Consider the following 18,086-nt stretch of genomic DNA (forward strand, 5'->3'; position numbering starts at 1 on the left):
CTATCAATAGTTAATCTTGAGTTTCCCTTTAAAAAAGTGTTTTGAAAAATTTGAATTTGTACATAGAATAAATCATATTCTTGCCTGGAGAATTTCACAGACAGAGAAGCCTGGCGGACTACAGTCCATGGGGTCGCAAGAGTCGGACATGGCTTAGTGACTAAACCACCACCACCAAATGTTGCTCTACGTCTTGCTGATTTTTTAGGAGGATTATGATTTCTGGCATCCTCCCATGGCAACAAATAACGGCCTCACTCAGTAATTTTAGCAACTGAATGGTATTTCATTGTAGAGTTGAAATAATTTAACTGATTTGATTGATGGATGTTTGGGTAGTCTGGAAGATTTTTTAAATTATAATGTTATTTACATACATGTCTTGGTATACAAATATTTGGGCCAAATGACTCCAGAATCTTTCAAAACTATATCCTTCCATCAACAGTTTATCAAATATTGTCTTGTCATAGACCTGGCATCCTTGGGTATCATCAAATCTTTTAAATTTACTAATGTAATAGGTGAAATCATTGGATCTTGATTATTTTATTTCTATTTCTTTTAAGAAGAGTAAGATTAAGCATTTTTTCATACTATGTCAGTCATTTTTGGACATAGGTTTTGAAGAAATATGTCACACCACATTAAGGAATTTACGTTTTCCTAGGACTAAAAGTTTTTGTCTCATTAAAGTTGAAAGTGAAAGTCGTTCAGTCGTGTCTGATTCCTTGCGACCTCACAGTTCATGGAATTCTCCAGGCCAGAATACTGGAGTGGGTAGCCTATCCCTTCTCCAGTGGATCTTCCTTACCCAGGGATCAAACCAGGGTCTCCTGCATTGCAGGCAGGTTCTTTACCAGCTGAGCTACCAGGGAAGCTAAGTCTTGGTAAAATTAAAAGTTAAGTCTTGGTAAAATCTGGATGATAAAATAGAAAAAGAAGTAACTGAACTGTATTATATTATTATCGTATGTTTTTGACCTACATGATTAGTTACTATATTAGGTTTACTCTTGAGGCATATCAAATAAAAGTTATTTGGATGGGGAGTCAGTCCTTCAAGCTTTTAACCTTGAAGTATTAACCTGTCCAAGAAAATTAAGAGGAATAAGTATGGAACCTCTAATGCATGGAGTACCAGTGGTGAGAAAGGTGCTGCCATATGTATTCAGCCACATAAACTCACTGAAATTGGTATTTTTATCAAGGATTTCTCAGCAAGTATTTATTTCTTTGGATTAAATCAACCCCATTATTTGAACTACCAAAAAGAATGTTGGGTTAAGAATAGCGGTTAACTTTTGTGTCATTTATGTGTTCAAATATTTATCACACCCTGATTCAGCAGCAACAATATGGGTCCTTACTTTGCCCTCACTGTGTTGAGTGGCAATATAAACTCAAAAAGATTAAACAGTGTTTCAAAACGGACACTGGAGGCCCCATTGCATGTATCTGGTAGGTCCTGCCTTGCTGCACCAGGCATAACAGAACCCACAGCAGTCTCTGGCCCTTGTATCTAACTCTGTAATCATGCACATGACTTTGTTCTAACATCAGGTCTTGGAGGCAGGCTGTATTTTCAGTATTTCTTAAAAAGCATTGGATCTATTCTATTAACATCCTGTCTTATTGACCCTCATGCTGCCATTAAAACATGTATTTATGTTCAAAAACAAAAAATATCTTGTTTGCTATGATATATAACTACTATTAATAGAAACAAAGCTGCATTCTCAGTCACAATGCTGTTTTGGAAATTGTCAACATAGGATATGAACAATTTGCAATTTTCAGAGAACAGATCAATCAGGAGCAGAAAAAAATGTTTCTGCCAGAGACACAATTTCCTTTTGTAAATCTCTGTTTTTGCAGACAGGCAGGGATGGTTTGCTCAGGGACCACATGTTTGCCTTCAGTTTACCCTCTTTTTAATTTAAAGATTGCTTCTCCTTTTGGGGGTAAATAACCACAACTTATACGGACTTTAAGGGAATATTTTCATACCATATTGTTTAGTCACACTCATGAATTTCAGTTTTTGGTTCTGTTCTGTTTTGTTTGTCCATAATGAGCCATATTCAACATGACATGCATTCACACACACACAAAAACAAACCAATGAATTGTACAATCTCTGCTCTGATATTTATCCTTATAAGGATGTTGGGATAGAAAATGCAGCTGTGTTAAATGGTAATGATATAGATATCTCTCTCCAATGCCTCTCAATTCGATAGTCTATTAAAATCTCACTTGTGGACTTAAACCTCATAAATTTATTAAAGAGGCTAAAATACCCTGTTTTCAGTTTGCTAAGCAATAATTCTCCTTTCCCCTTCAATTTCTTTTTCTCTAGATTTGTAATCCAAAAATCAGAGAAGCCAAAACCTCATCACTATGGAGATATTCATGTGCTTTTTTCTTTTTCTCTAGAAAATAAGTCTGTGAACTGCACACAACAGTGTAATTGACTCTCTGGTGCAGCTGCCATTGGGTCTTTCCTATAAGAAATCATATTAGCCTTCCTTTTAAATGTGTTCAGAGTAATAAGTCATCCTTGACATTCACCATTCATACAACAAAATGTCTGTGTTACGAAATCAGCCCCAAGCTTATCAAATAATTAATTCCAGATTTGTAAGTGACACAGATGATGTCAGGTTTTTGTATTAAGTAGGACCTTGATCCCCAGCATTTACTGGTTGCAATCCTTTTACTAACAGATAACATCTGCCAATGAGTAATACTTGGTTCCAGGGAAGAACAGCTTTTAGTGATTTTATTGCTGTGAAGTTTACTATGTTGACAATGCTTTAAGCCAAATGCTTTTGTTTAACTGCCATAAAGCAAGAAATTGCTGTGCAAACTCTTTAACACTTTTTTTAAGCCTTGAGGGGATCACGTTTAAGAATAAGAAGACTTCTATTCAGTCCTTGGAGGAGGAGGAGAAATCCTTGTCTGAGGAGGCCTTACAAACAAACAGCTATGAAAAGAAGAGAAGCAAAAGGCAAAGGAGAAAAGGAAAGATATACCCATTTGAATGCAGAGTTTCAAAGAATAGCAAGGAGAGATAAGAAAGCCTTCCTCAGTGATCAATGCAAAGAAATAAAGGAAAACAATAGAATGGGAAAGACTAGAGATCTCTTCAAGAAAATTAGAGATGCCAAGGGAACATTTCATGCAAAGATGGGCTCAATAAAGGACAGAAATGGTATGGACCTAACAGAAGCAGAAGATATTAAGAAGAGGTGGCAATAATACACATAAGAACTATACAAAAAAGATCTTTATGACCCAGATATCCACGATGGTGTGATCACTCACCTAGAGCCAGACATCCTGGAATGTGAAGTCAAGTGGGCCTTAGAAAGCATCACTACGAACAAAGCTAGTGGAGGTGATGGAATTCCAGTTGAGATATTTCAAATCTTGAAAGAAGATGCTGTGAAAGTGCTGTACTCAGTATGCCAGCAAATTTGGAAAACTCAGCAGTGACCACAGAATTGGAAAAGGTCAGTTTTCAATCCAATCCCAAAGAAAGGCAATGCCAAAGAATGCTCAAACTACCACACAATTGCACTCATCTCACACCCTAGTAAAGTAATGCTCAAAATTCTCCAAGCCAGACTTCAACAGTATGTGAACCATGAACTTCCAGATGTTCAAGCTGGTTTTAGAAAAGGTGGAGGAACCAGAGATCAACTTGCCAACATCCGCTGGATCATTGATAAAGCAAGAGAGTTCCAGAAAAACATCTATTTCTGCTTTATTGACTACGCCAAAGCCTTTGACTGTGTGGATCACAATAAACTGTGGAAAATTCTGAAAGAGATGGGAATACCAGACCACCTGACTTGCCTCCTAAGAAATCTGTATGCAAGTCAAGAAGCAACAGTTAGAACTGTACATGGAACAACAGACTGGTTCCAAATCGGGAAAGGAGTACATCAAGGCTGTATATTGTCACCCTGCTTATTTAACTTATATGCAGAGTACATCATGAGAAATGCTGGGCTGGATGAAGCACAAGCTGGAGTCAAGATTGCTGGGAGAAATATCGATAACCTCAGATATGTGGATGACACCACCCTTATGGCAGAAAGTGAAGAAGAAGTAAAGAGCCTCTTGAAAGTGAAAGCAGAGAGTGAAAAACTTGGCTTTAAACTCAACATTCAGAAAACTAAGATCATAGCATCTGGTCCCATCACTTCATGGCAAATATGGGGAAACAATGGAAACAGTTTCAGACTTTATTTTGGGGGGCTCCAAAATCACTGCAGATGGTGACTGCAGCCATGAAATTAAAAGACGCTCGCTCTTTGGAAGAAAAGTTATGACAAACCTAGACAGCTTATTAAATAGCAGAGACATTACTTGCCAACAAAGGTCTGTCTAGTCAAAGCTATGTTTTCTCCAGTAGTCATGTATGGATGTGAGAGTTCGACTATAAAAAAAGCTGAGCACCAAAGATTTGATGCTTTTGAACTGTGGTGTTGGAGAAGACTCTTGAGAGTCTCTTGGACTGCAAGGAGATCCAACCAGTCCATCCTAAAGGAGATCAGTCCTGAATATTCATTGGAGGGACTGATGCTGAAGCTGAAACTCCAATACTTTGGCCACCTGAAGTGAAGAACTGACTCATTTGAAGAGACCCTGATGCTGGGAAAGATTGAAGGTAGGAGAAGAAGGGGACAATAGAGGATTAGATGGTGGGTTGGCATCACTGACTCAATGCACATGAGTTTGAGTAAACTCTGGGAGGTGCTAATGGACAGGGAGGCCTGGCATGCTGCAGTCCATGTGGTCGCAAAGAGTCAGACACGACTGAGTGACTGAACTGAACTGATTCAGTCCTTGGCATGGACTCACTTCAGAAATTACCAGTGAGCTCATTGCCTTTATATTTTGGATAATATCATTCTACTGAGTATGAAATAGACATTTTACAGCAGGGTCAGATGGGAAAGACTTTGATTTATGAATTTTGTCATCTATATCATAAAAGAAGGGATGAAAATACTCCCAAATTAGCCAAGCGTCTTACTGTTTGAATGGGAGGTCACAGATAAGCAAGGGGGGACTCTACAATGATCTGTAAGTAATAAATTTGGAAAACTTGTTATCAATTCATGTTTAGCCAGATATAGACATAAATGGTTATATATAGAAATATTTATAGATATTTATTAATATATAGGAGTTAGTATATACACATGTGTTTCCTTGCTATGTCAACTGAGAAAACATAGAAGCAATGACACCCTGTTAGTAACCAACATTCTATCACCCAGATCTTGTTTTCTAATTCCATTCTCCAATGGAAAGAAACAGACTCCTTGGAGAAACTGCTGATTCTAGGATTTTGTGTGTGGTGGGGTGGGGGTCGGGGGGTGGGTAGTGTGGGGCAAGTATTGTTGATTTACAATGTTCTGTTGGTTTCAGGTTTACAGCAAAGTGATTCATATATCTACCCTCTTTTAGATTCTTTTCGCATATAGATTATCATAGAATATTAAATAGAGTTCCCTGTGCTATACAGTAGACCCTTGTTGATAATCTTCTTTATATATATATAGTAGTAATCTACTTTATGTATAGTATATATAATCTACTTTATATACACTACTTTACTATAGTATATAGTATTTATGTTAATTCCTACCTCCTAATTTATCCCACCCACCTTTCCACTTTGGTAACCATAAGTTTGTTTTCCAAGTCTATGAGTCTGTCTCTGTTTTGTAAATAAGTTCATTTGTATCTCTTTTTTTTTTAAGATTTCACATATAAATTATATCATACTTGTCTTTTTCTGACATACTTCACTTAATATGATAATCTCTAGGTCCATCCATGTTGCTGAAAGTCAATTCTAGGCTTTGAATAAAAAATGTAAAAGATGAAGTTGGAGCATCTTTTAATGCCAGAAGGTTAGAAAGTGCTAAAAACAAAACTGCAGAATGATGAGATCATGTCAAAGGAATACAGAAGCCAACTGAAAAAGTTCCAGATAGCCTAAATTGTTAACAATTTGAGCAGTGAAATAGTATTGCATTGAGTGCATGTGTGCTATGTCGCTTCAGTTATGTCTGACTCTTTGCGAACCTATGGACTATAGCCCACCAGGTTTCTCTGTCCATAGGATTCTCCAGGCAAGAATGTTGGAGTGGGTTGACATGTCCTCCTCCAAGGGACCTTCCTGACTCAAGCATCGAACCCACGTCTCAAGTCTTCTGCATTAGCAGGCAGATTCTTTACCCCTGGCCCCACCTGGGAAGCCCAGTATTGGATTATAAACCAAAATATAAAATAAACATTCATGAATACATATTGATATAAATAAATGATTGATTGAATAAATAGGGGAGAAATGACAAATGTCTTATGAAGAAGAATTCCAAATAATTCAGGTAGATAACTCATCCTCACGGAGGTGAAGCATAACTCCCCACTTCCTAAGTGTAAGCTGAATATGGTATAGAGAGGGGGGGAAAAGAGTAACCTGGCAAACATTACCTCAGCCAGGTGTTGAAGATTAACATCAGCAGTCATGAGCATACTGATAGCATGTATTCTTGATATAATAAAAATGGAACTTGTCCTCTATGGTCTTTGAAAAACCTATCACCTAGTCTAATCATGAGAAAAACATCACACAAGCCCCAATTCAAGGATGTTTTTCAAAACACTTGGCTAGTACTCCTCAAAACTGTCAAGATCATTGAAAATAAGGAAAATCTAAGAAACTGTTATAGGCACAAGGACCCTACATGACAGCTAAATATTATATGATATCCTGAATGGAAATCCTAGAACAGAAAAAAGAATGGTGTGTTTAAAATAAGGAACTATGAATAAAGTGTGGGCTTGAATAATGTACTAATATTAGTTCATCCATTATGGTAAATAAATGTACCATAGTAATATAAAATGTTAATAACTAATGAAAGTGGGCCTATAGCCTATAAGAACTACATACTATCCTAACAGTTTTTCTATAAAAATCTAATTTTGTTATAAAATTTTAAAGTTTATTAAAAAACACTCGCAAATTTATTCTTTTTATTATTCAGATGGACTTTAGTTAGATGTCAATATTTTTGTGACATCTAAGATAAATTATCTTCTGACGCCCATAGATTAGTGAGTTAGTTCTTCTAAGTGCTTTAATCAAAGCTTTAATTTTACCCTGAAAATTGTCTTTCCACTTGCTATGGAAATATTTTCTAAGTTGTTCACATGCTATTGTTTGGGTTATTACACCATCTCTGATAAAAGAGTTTGACTCTCAGTTTTATTATTGATAAAAACTCTATTTGACTACCCTTCTAAAAACACTCTAAACTCTGGTCATCTTCACTGAGTATGGTAATGAGGGTGGAATGTATCATTGCAAGTCTAATTCTGCCCATTATATTCCTGCCTCTCCATTTATGCTAGACTAAAATGTTATTTGAGCTGGAAGATCATTCTATAACCTTCAGATTACTGCTGGGTGGCTTCGGCAGAAAAGGAATTACCAATGCATTAAATTTAAATTAGCTCTGAGAAATCATGCAGATGTATGCACAGAACATTATAGCAATACTGTCTCCCAGGCACAGCAGAATTGCTTTTATGCAGTTTTAAAGAATCACTTGAGCAACCCTTAAATTGCACACATGATGAAGCTGAGCCAGCATCTTCTGTTTAAAAAAAAAAAAAAAAATGCAGCCCCAAACTGGCCTTTCAGGAAGCTGCCTTTCAGAGAAACCTGATCACACTGGGACTGCTGCTGAGTGGACTGTTTGGGTTTCAGCCCCAGCATATTACAGTGTCCTGGCAGAGTGACTGCAGAAGTGTCACTTAGACTAATGATTATGAATTATGCAGAGGGTCATATCCTCTTAGTTACAAGTCATTTACATGGCCTCCCTCTAGACTGCCTAGCCTGGTTCAATGTTATTTTCCTCCTACTAGGAAATAACTCATTGAATAGATGTTCAAAGTTGAATTTATTGACATTCTATTTTTCTTCCATAATGCCAAGCTTGCAAAACAACCAAATGAAAGGAAAAAAAAAAACAAGACACTTACCCTCAGTGAAATTATAGCAGTAACAAGTCTCGGTTTATTTTTTCCCCTTGTCTGTCAGAGTGCTTCCCATTTTAAAGGTTTGCCAGTTCTGATATCTCACCCTCTGCCTTCCTCTTCTATCTTCACTGAAATTGAAAAGATAGTGTAAAGAAGTATGCAAGGAAAAAAGGAAGAATGCAGTTGATTCTGAAATCAGCACATCTCAACACGTAAAGATACACACTATTTCAGTGAACAACTTGTAGGGGTTGAGGGGAGTGGGTACAGCTGGAAAACCAGAGAATCTCCTCCTTGAAATTAAAAAAGTCTGTCAGATTTAACAATGTGTTTTATAAATCCGAGGCCTTGAGCCTATGCTTAAGATGAAAGAGACAGGTCATAGATAATTCTGTACATTTTAAGAAGCGACTTATTAAGCATGACGACAGAGATGGGTGTGGAACTCAGCTGAAACATATGGATCTGCATTTGTGCTGCTGGCTGAACTTAGATTTCAGTGGAAAATAAGAGGAGTATTGACCTGTCCCAGAAAGTGGACCATCCATTGTCAACTTCAAAGTCATAGGCTGTTTTTCACGATAAAACCAGCCTGGAGCAGGACAAAGTGTTTTTTCCAAATCCTCTGAGCAGATTTTGTGTCGTGAGAGCTAATTAGGGCAGAACCTCTCAAGATTCCATAACCAACCTCAGGGCCAACAAGCCTTGTTGTTATTGATGTGGCGGATGGTGATTCAGCCATACAAAATGGCATTCAACACAGACCTCCATCCAGGGCAGCTACCCCTGACAACTAGATTTGAAAAGAGGCCGTTGCTACCTTGCTAAATGACAAGGGTCAACTAAAGGTAACAGGAGAGTGCTCTGAAATGCTGTTCACACTTCCAACAAGTTAGTTGACATAGGTGGTAGAATGATGCAGTGATGGCTTCACTGTTCCTGAGGGACCTGCAGTGTCCTTAGAGACCTCTTGGGACACACAAATGCCTCCCCAATAGTAGAGCAAGAAGTTAACTGTCAAACTGCACCAGGTAGATTTCATTCGTATTGTCCCTTCGTGCCCCAAAAATAAGCCCAGAAAGGCTCCCCAAGGGCAACTTGTGCCAGAGCAGTAGAGTTAAGTGTCACTTAAAAACCTTCCTTGGCAGGATAATTCATTGAGATAACAGCCAGAAGGAGTTTATCTCTACTCCAGCAGAACTATTCTGCTCCAACACACAAAAAAATCTTACAAACCCTCTGAGAGAAAAATGGAGCTGCGAAAATGACCTTTGGGCTGACAGCTCTGCCCCTCTGCAGCTCTCCACTTCCTCTCCCTTTCCTCTGCCTCAGGGTCACACTGCCTCCCTGCCCTTCCTCAGAAAAGTCCAGTTTGTTCCAACCAGCAGCTGTGCTTGGAAGTTCTTCCCTCAGGTGACCATCCACAAGTCTCTGTCCTCATTCCCTTCAGGGCTCAGCTAAACTGTCATCACTGACGTGTTCTGGGACTTCCCTATTAACAAATAAAAATCCCAACCCAGACGTAACCTGGCCCCTTGCACTGCTTTATTTTTCTAAATAATGTTCTTCTCACAGTATATTTTCCTTATTTGTTCATTTTTAACTCATGACAAAAATGTCAAATATACAAGTGGCGGGGACTTTTACTCACTGCATTATTCCTAGAATCTAGGAAGTGCCTAACATATAATGGGTACTCAACAACATTTATTGAGTAAAAAGACTAAATTTTAATGTGTTTTCTGTCTGTGTTTGCCCCTTCTCAGCTAACATCCCTCTGCCCCTGACCCTCTTCACACACATTCATGCACATACACGTATTCAGCTCAATGAGCCTTGCTGTTGATAGAGGTCAGGAAAATGCTGTTGTCAGACAGATCATAAACACAAGGTTCTCAGATGCAAAAGAAGTGCTTCTTCCTATCAAAAATAAACAAAAACTCTTGAGCACTGAAGTAAGAAGCAAATGTCCAATGCCCTTTACCTGTGCCACACAAGTGTTGTGGAGCATTTGTATATGGACCCTGTCCCATAACCATTCCCTTGGGCACATACTCAGCTCCATACTGGGAGAGAACCAAAGGCTGACAGCAGATTCCATCACATGTTCTTTGTATTTTGTAATATAGAAAGTGAAAGTGAAGTTGCTCAGTCGTGTCCAACTCTTTGCGACCCCGTGGACTGTAGCCTACCACGCTCCTCTGTCCATGGGATTTTCCAGGAAAGAGTACGGGAGTGGGTTGCCATTTCCTTCTCCAGCGTATCTTTCTGATCCAGGGATCAAACCCCGGTCTCCCGCATTGTAGGCAGACACTTTACCATCTGAGCCACCAGGGAAGTCAACATCTTGTAATATAGAGATCTATACAATATATGAGGACATCCCTCGTGGCTTAGATGGTAAAGAATCCACCTACAATGCGGAAGACCTGGGTTCGATCCCTGGGTTGGGAAAATCCCCTGGAGAAGGGAATGGCTACCCACTCCAGTATTCTTGCCTGGGAATTCCTATGGATCCCAGGACAGAGGTGCCTGGCGGACTGCAGTCCATGAGATCACAAAGAGTCAGACACAAGTGAGCAACTCAGCACACAGACATACAATAAATGGTAAAGAGTTCATATTAGACAGTGTATATGTTCAGTTATTCTGAACATGTTTGGCCAGAAAGTTCATTTGAAAATGAACTTTTTGGCCAACCCAATAATAATTTCATCATCTTTTACAGAGTCAGACATGGCTGAGTGAGACTAAAAGGCATGCATTTGTTATAACTGAGAGTTATTTTGAGTAGAATCAGATACTATCTGCTCAGCAGAAAAGAAAGGGACATGGTCCGTGTCTGCCATGGCTTTAAAAAAAGGGGTTAGTAATGATAAGCATATGTGCCTTTATTTGCCATCCCTGCTTTAGTGTCCAGCAGCAATTTCAAGCTTCGGGATATATGAACTAGGGGAGTATATCCGAATCAGCAAGGGAAGGGCACATGTTTGGTATGACAAGACATTAAAAAATCACCATTGTATAGATATTTTTATTCATATTATATCATTAATTTTGAAATTCAAAATAACATCCCAAAAATTGAGAACTATAGTGCTTGACAGAGAAAGCAATGGATTTTTAAATGCTGAAAGACTTTCTTTTTGCATAATGTCTATGAATACACTTTAATAAGCATTAATCAAATACCTGTGAGTAAGTTACTTAACTGGACACTCTGTACAGTTCCCACAATCAAAGAGTTTGTAATTGCTGAATTAAGTGCACATTCATATATTTTTATTTTATCTTGCAAAACTGAAACTCTGCACTACCCATTGAACAGTTACTCTTTTCTTCCTCCTCCCATTCCCTGAAGAGTACCATTCTACTTTCTGTTTCTAAGAGTTTGAATACTCTAGAAACCTCATAAAACTGGAATCATTTAATAACTGTCTTTTTGTGACTGATGTTTCACATAGCATAATGTCGCCAAGGTTCACTCCTGTTGTAACATACAACAGTGTTTCCTCTTTTATAAGGCTGAATGATGTTTTGTTGTATGTATATTCCACATTTTCTATATCTAGTCATCTGTTGATGCACATTTAGGTTATTTTCATATTTTAGCTATTGTGAATAATGATGCAGTGAACATGTGTACAATTATCTCTTCAAGATTCTATTTTCAATTATTTTGAATATATACCCAGGAATGGGATTGTTGGATCATATGGTAATTTTATTTTTAATTGGTCAAGGAAACTACATACTGCTTTCCATAGTGACTGTACCAATTTACATTCCCATCAACAATACACATGGGTTCAAATTTCTCTACATCCTCACCAACATTTTTTCATTTTCTGACTTTTTCAGCTTTTTGTTTTATATTGGAGTAGAGTTGATTAACAATGTTGTTTTAGTTTCAGGTGTAAAGCAAAGTGATTCAGTTTTACATATACATATATCTATTCTTTTTCAAATTCTTTTCCCAATTAGGTAGTTACAGAATATTGAGCAGGATTCCTGGTGCTATACAGTGAGTCCTTATTGGTTATCCATTTTAATGTATATTAAGTGATACCTCATTCTGGTTTTGATTTGCATTTCCTTGCTGATTAGTGCATAAGCAATTTTTTTTCCCATATACCTGTTGCCTATTTCTGTATCTTCATTGGAGAAATGTCAAGTCCATGGACCATTTTTTAATGAAGTTATTAGTTTTGTTGTTGTTGTTATTGAGTTGTAAAAGATCCTTATGTATTTTTGGATCCTTATTGGATATATGGTTTGCAAAGATTTTCTCCCATTCTGTAGGTCGCCTTTTCATTCTTTTGATTGTTTTCCTTTGCTGTACAAAAGTTTTTATTTGCTTGTTTGTTTTTATTTTTGTTGCCTATGCTTTTGGTATCATATTCACAAGGTTAATGCCAAGACCAGTGTCATGAAGGCCTTTCCTTATATTTTCTTCCAGGAGTTTTATTGGAAGGACTGATGCTGAAGCTGAAACTCTAATACTTGGCCACCTGATGTGAAGAACTGACTCATTTGAAAAAAACCCTGATGCTGGGAAAGATTGAAGGCGGGAGGAAAAGGGGACAACAGAGGATGAGATGGTTGGATGGCATCACCGACTCAATGGACACGAGTTTGAGTAAACTCTTGGAGTTGGTGATGGACAGGGAGGCCTGGCGTGCTGTGGTCCATGGGGTTGCAAAGAGTTGGACACAACTGAGCAACTGAACTGAACTGAGCTGAGGAGTTTTATAGTTTCAGGTCTTAACACTTAAATTTTTAATCCATTTTAAATTGATTTTTGTGCATGGTAAGATATCCAGTGGATATCTTTTGCAGGTGGATATCAGTATTTCCCAGCACCATTTAAGAGACTATTCTTTCCTGCATTGTATATTCTTAGCACCCTTGTCAAAGATCAGTTTACCATATATGCATGGATTTATTTCTGGGCTCTCTGTTCTGTCCCATTGGCTTTTGTGTCTGTCTTTGGGTAGTAGTATGTTGTGTTGACTACTGAAGTTTTGTGGTATATATTGAAATCAGCTTTGTTCTTTATTCTCAGGATTTATTTGCCCATTTGTGGTCTTTTGTAGTCCAATATGAATTGTAGAATTGTTTTTTTTTCTATTAAGAAAAAAATGTCATTGGGATTTTGATAGGGATTACATTGAATTTATAAATTGCTTTTGGAAAGATGGGCATTTTAACAATAAGTCTTCCAATCCATGTACATGGTGTATCTTTCCACATTTCCATTTGTTTGTGCCTTGTATAATTTCTTTCATCAGCATTTCATAGTTTTCACTTTTCTATTTCTATTTAGAGATAGTTCTCTATTTCTTCATTATTTAGTCTTGGTAGGTGATACATTTCTAAGAATTTATCCATTTCTTTTTTGCTATCCATGTTGTTGGCACATGATTGTTCATAGCAGTCTCTTATGATCCTTTTTATTTCTTTGGCATCATTTGTAATCTCTCCTTTCACTTCTTATTTTATCAATTTCAGTGTTCTTTCTTTTTTCCTTACTCTAGCCGAGGATTTATCAGTTTTGCTTATCTTTTTAAAAGCTCTTAATTTTGTTGACTCTACCTTTATTTCATTTATTTCTGCTCTTATATTATTTCCTTTCTTCTACTAACTTTGGGCTTAGCATGTTCTTTTTCTAGCTCCTTGAGGGGAAAATTAAGTTACTGATTTGAAATTTCTCTTCATTTTTAATATAGATACTTCTCACTATGAACTTCCCTCTTGGTACTGCTTCTGCTGATTGTCATATATTTTGGTATGCTGTGTTTTTATTTTCATTTGTCTCAAGGTATTTTCTAATTCCCCTTGTGATTTCTTCTTTGACTTGATTGTTTAAGAGAGTGCTATTTAATTTCTAGTTCATATTTTTTAAATGACTCTGTTAGAGACAATTATTTCAAACAGGCCTGAAGGAAAAAGAGACAGAGTTTTGATATTCTCCAAATAACATGGAAATGCAAGTCCCTTGAGTACAATTTAATTTAGTGTATCTTACCTCAGAAATTTATGATAAGAACTATAAATCTGACCTGAAAAGGTTTTTAACCTAATATTATTTCTCTTTAATGTCTGCAAAATATATAAGACAAACCTAGCTTCACCCTTTTCTGTGCTGTTCTAACTGGTTCCATTGTTCAGAGTCTAGTCTCATCCTTACCCCTGAGTCCACCCTTTCTTATCCTGCCCAGATTCTTTGCTAACAATTACTAATTAAAGACCTTTGGTCTCTGACTACAGCATGATTTTTAAGAGCTAGAGTATGTTTTCTCTTTCTTTATTAATGAATATAAGACATAAATTACCTGTGTCCTTGGTCTAGAAGGAGGAATAAGATATATAAATTGTAGTATCTGCCTCTAGGTAATATTAACTCATAGACTGATTGTATGTAGTGGACAATATCCAATTTTAGCAGTCAAATAAAATTCCAAGTGACTCATAGAAGCAAATTTTTTCTTTACAATGAGGATAATGATACTATTTGCATTTATTATTTCTATTTATTAGTTCACTTGATTTTTTTTTATAAAATCTTAGAGAGGCAGAGTTTTATTTTAGAATAAATGCTCAGCATATGTAGGTTTAATATTTCTAGTGTTAACTTTTGAAAGAAGCCCTACATTCCATGACATCAAGTAACTAGCAATTTTGCTGGGAGATAAATTTCAACAGCACACTCTATAAGCCTTGTTCATTGTAATGAGTAGGGTATGCTAGAGTGAGTGTAAGAGATCCTAATTGAAAGTAAATATCCAAAGACAAATAAACTAAGTTGTAACCTCACCCCCTACAATTACAGTGGAATTCAAAAACCTTGAAAAAGTGTGATAGTATCAGGAGGAATTCCTTATGAATATCAAGATATAGACATAAGATTCAAAGAGATAAACAATAACACTAGCAATCAAAGAGACAAATAATTTCCTAAATCTTGTCAGGTTAAATTATAGTAAAGCTCTCACCAGCATCCTAATCCTACAATTCTAGACCAAAACATTTTCTTCAGTTTCATGCTGAAATTAGCAGATACAAGCTAATATCATTGAAAAAAGAAAGAAAGAAAAAAAATCCCTCTTTTAAAATCAGTGGACTAAATCAAACACCATTCTGGCTTTGGGTGAAAAAGTGAAAGTGAAGTCACTCAGTCATGTCCGACTCTTTGCAACCCCATGGACTGTAGCCTACCAGGCTCCTCCGTCCGTGGGATTTTCCAGGCAAGAGTACTGGAGTGGGTTGCCATTTCCTTCTCCAGAGGATCTTCTCAACCTGGGGGTTGAACCTGAGTCTCCCACATTGTAGGCAGACGCTTTACCATCTGAGCCACCAGGGAAGTCAAGTCATTCTGGCTTTGGGTAGGTTAATTAAATCCAAAATTGCATGTTAGAACAGAGAACTGATTACAACCTAAGATATGTACCCTGGGGAGATCTATCTCCGTGTGATGAAATGAAGAAATGATGGTCAGAAGGAGATCAGAAATCTACACAGTGTGGAAGGAAATTTTATCAAAACTTAGGGTTTTAGAGAAGCCATGAATTCATAATTTGGCTATAACTTTGAAAATTGACATGACAAGAGATACTTACCATATGAAAAAGATATACAGACAGAAAGTTAGAGACATTATGTAGGTAAAAACTAACAGAGGATCACCTCTGAGATAGGATCTGAGTAACTGAAAAACTATCAATTGGACGGTATTTCTCCAGTGCTGTGTAGAAAGAAATGTCTCTAGTTCATACCAGAGTTAAAGTGAGCTTTAAAATATGAAAGATAAACTGAAAATCACTGGAAAAGCCTCATCTGAACCTAGTTATACATGAATCTCATTTGTTTCCACATAGGTAATATCCTTATACTCCCTCAGACTTCTAAAGTTTGGGTACATTTTAAAGTGCTTGCTCTGACTTTTACTAGGGAAGACATGGACGGAAGTTAGGGGGAAATATAAAAGAGAAATTAAAAAGCTAGAGTTACGTAGGCTCTGGGGAAGACTTCTGTGTTTTTCTATATGCTTAATTTGACTATTGAATGTTTTTACCTAAATCCAGAACCTCAAATTCAACATGTGAAATATTTGATGAAACATGCTTTTGCTACATCTGCTTGTTCTTTTGTATTCCCACTTCAATGAGAGGAACTAGCATCTACCAATCTCCCCAGTTTAACAAAAACAAAAGCTAAACTTACCCCTCTCCCAACTCCACATTCAATGAAATACCCATTCCTTTAGATTCTTTACTACAAGTCTAGCTTGAGTCTAGTCACCCTACTGATTCCTTTAGTCCAGCCCCATCAATTCATTCACCACACTGCTGACATAATAATCTTCTTAAAAATTTCATCCTGCTGATTAATTGTTTAAAGTCTTCAGAAATAGCCTAACTTATAAAAGATACATTTTAGAGATTTTATCCTATTGTAAATGGAGTAAAGTTTCTAATGATGATTTTCATGAGCATAGTTAAGTGCACGGTCTCTAAAGTGGGCTGTTTAGTTCAAATCCAAATTGTACCAAGTTGTGTAACTTGGGGGAAAAAAAATTTTATTGTTTTCTTTCATCTAGGTTTCCCTTGTGACTCAGACAGTAAAGAATCCGCCTACAATGCGGGAGACCTGGGTTCGATCCCTGGGTTGGGAAGATCCCCTGGAGAAGAGAAAGGCTACCCATTCCAGTATTCTGGCCTGGAGAACTCCATGGACTCTATAGTCCATGTGGTCACAAAGAGTCGGACATGACTGAGCGACTTTCACTTTCACTTTCGTCTGTAATTGAAATTATCAGCCATAGTGAATATGTTTGGAGAAGTTTTTTTTAAAGGCGATAGAAAGAAGAGAATGTCAAGCAAAAGATTATGATAAACTACCTAACAGATTTTGAAAATAACTAGATAAAATATAAATTTTAAAGTTCTGAAATCTATAGAATAAATAAATGCTTTAAGTTACAAATTAAAAAAAATTATGCCTATAGTACTGCAAGCAAAATCCAGCAATATATAAAAATATAACACAACATGGCAGAGTTAAATTTATAACCAGAGGTACTTGAAGATTGATTTTCCTAATTAATGTTAGGAAAGTGATTAATTACATTAATTATGAATCATATGATCACTCTGATAGAAGCAGGAAAAATAGTTGATACAATTTAACTTCTAATCATAATTTTTAGAGAAATCTCCTAGCAGACCAGGAATAGTATTAAACTAACTTAATTTGATAAAGAGCATCTAGGAAAAAAATCTGTAAACATCCTACTTATTGATGAAGTCACTCCATTTATGTTTAAAAAAGGACAAATATCCCCCCAGATTATCATTTTTACTCATAATTTAAAAGAAAGCAATATGCTAGATTAAAAAATCCAGAAACAAGAATTAACTGCACTTCTACATATCAGAAACAAATGTAGAAATTATGTATATCATTTTTAATGGGTAGCATTTTAAGTATCATCTAAGAAATCTGTGAAATGTGTGAGACAAATCTAACAAAAAATATAAAAGAACATTAGAAGAAATTTTTCAATTTCAGTGAAAATGAAAGAAAACAGTGGCGGGATACAGCATGTTCATTGAGTAGAAGACTATGTATTATAAAGAAATCAGTTGTCATAATTTATCAATACTTCAATATAATAATAATTAAAATTCTGACAAGTTTTGGGTATGTGCACATGGGTATGTGTAAGGAACTTGGGAAGGTAATTCTCAAGTGATACAGAAGTAATCAAGTATATCAAAGAAACTCATCAAGAAAAACAAGATGGGAGGTCCTTATCATACCAGATATTCTGACTTATACTAATTGAATAGACAACCAAGGAAACAGAATGGACAGAATAGAGAAGCAGATTAAAAACTAAAAGCTTCTACCTCCGTACTCAGCCCAGAAAATGAGAACAAAATCATTCCTTATTACCATTATTAATATGAATCTGCTTTCCACTTATAGCATTTCCTCATTCTTCC

General features: G+C 36.6%; 1 long non-coding RNA gene across 21 annotated transcripts in view; it reads left to right on the top strand.

The window, feature by feature from the left end:
* The window catches only part of LOC145509733 (uncharacterized), a 1,421,207-nt gene that overhangs the window by 964,100 nt on the left and 439,021 nt on the right, over positions 1-18,086 (top strand). The window lies entirely within an intron of this gene.

Source organism: Giraffa tippelskirchi, chromosome 6 (genome assembly GCF_054371585.1).
Source record: "Giraffa tippelskirchi isolate mGirTip1 chromosome 6, T2T-mGirTip1v1.2.pri, whole genome shotgun sequence".
NCBI classification, from domain to species: Eukaryota; Metazoa; Chordata; class Mammalia; order Artiodactyla; family Giraffidae; genus Giraffa; species Giraffa tippelskirchi.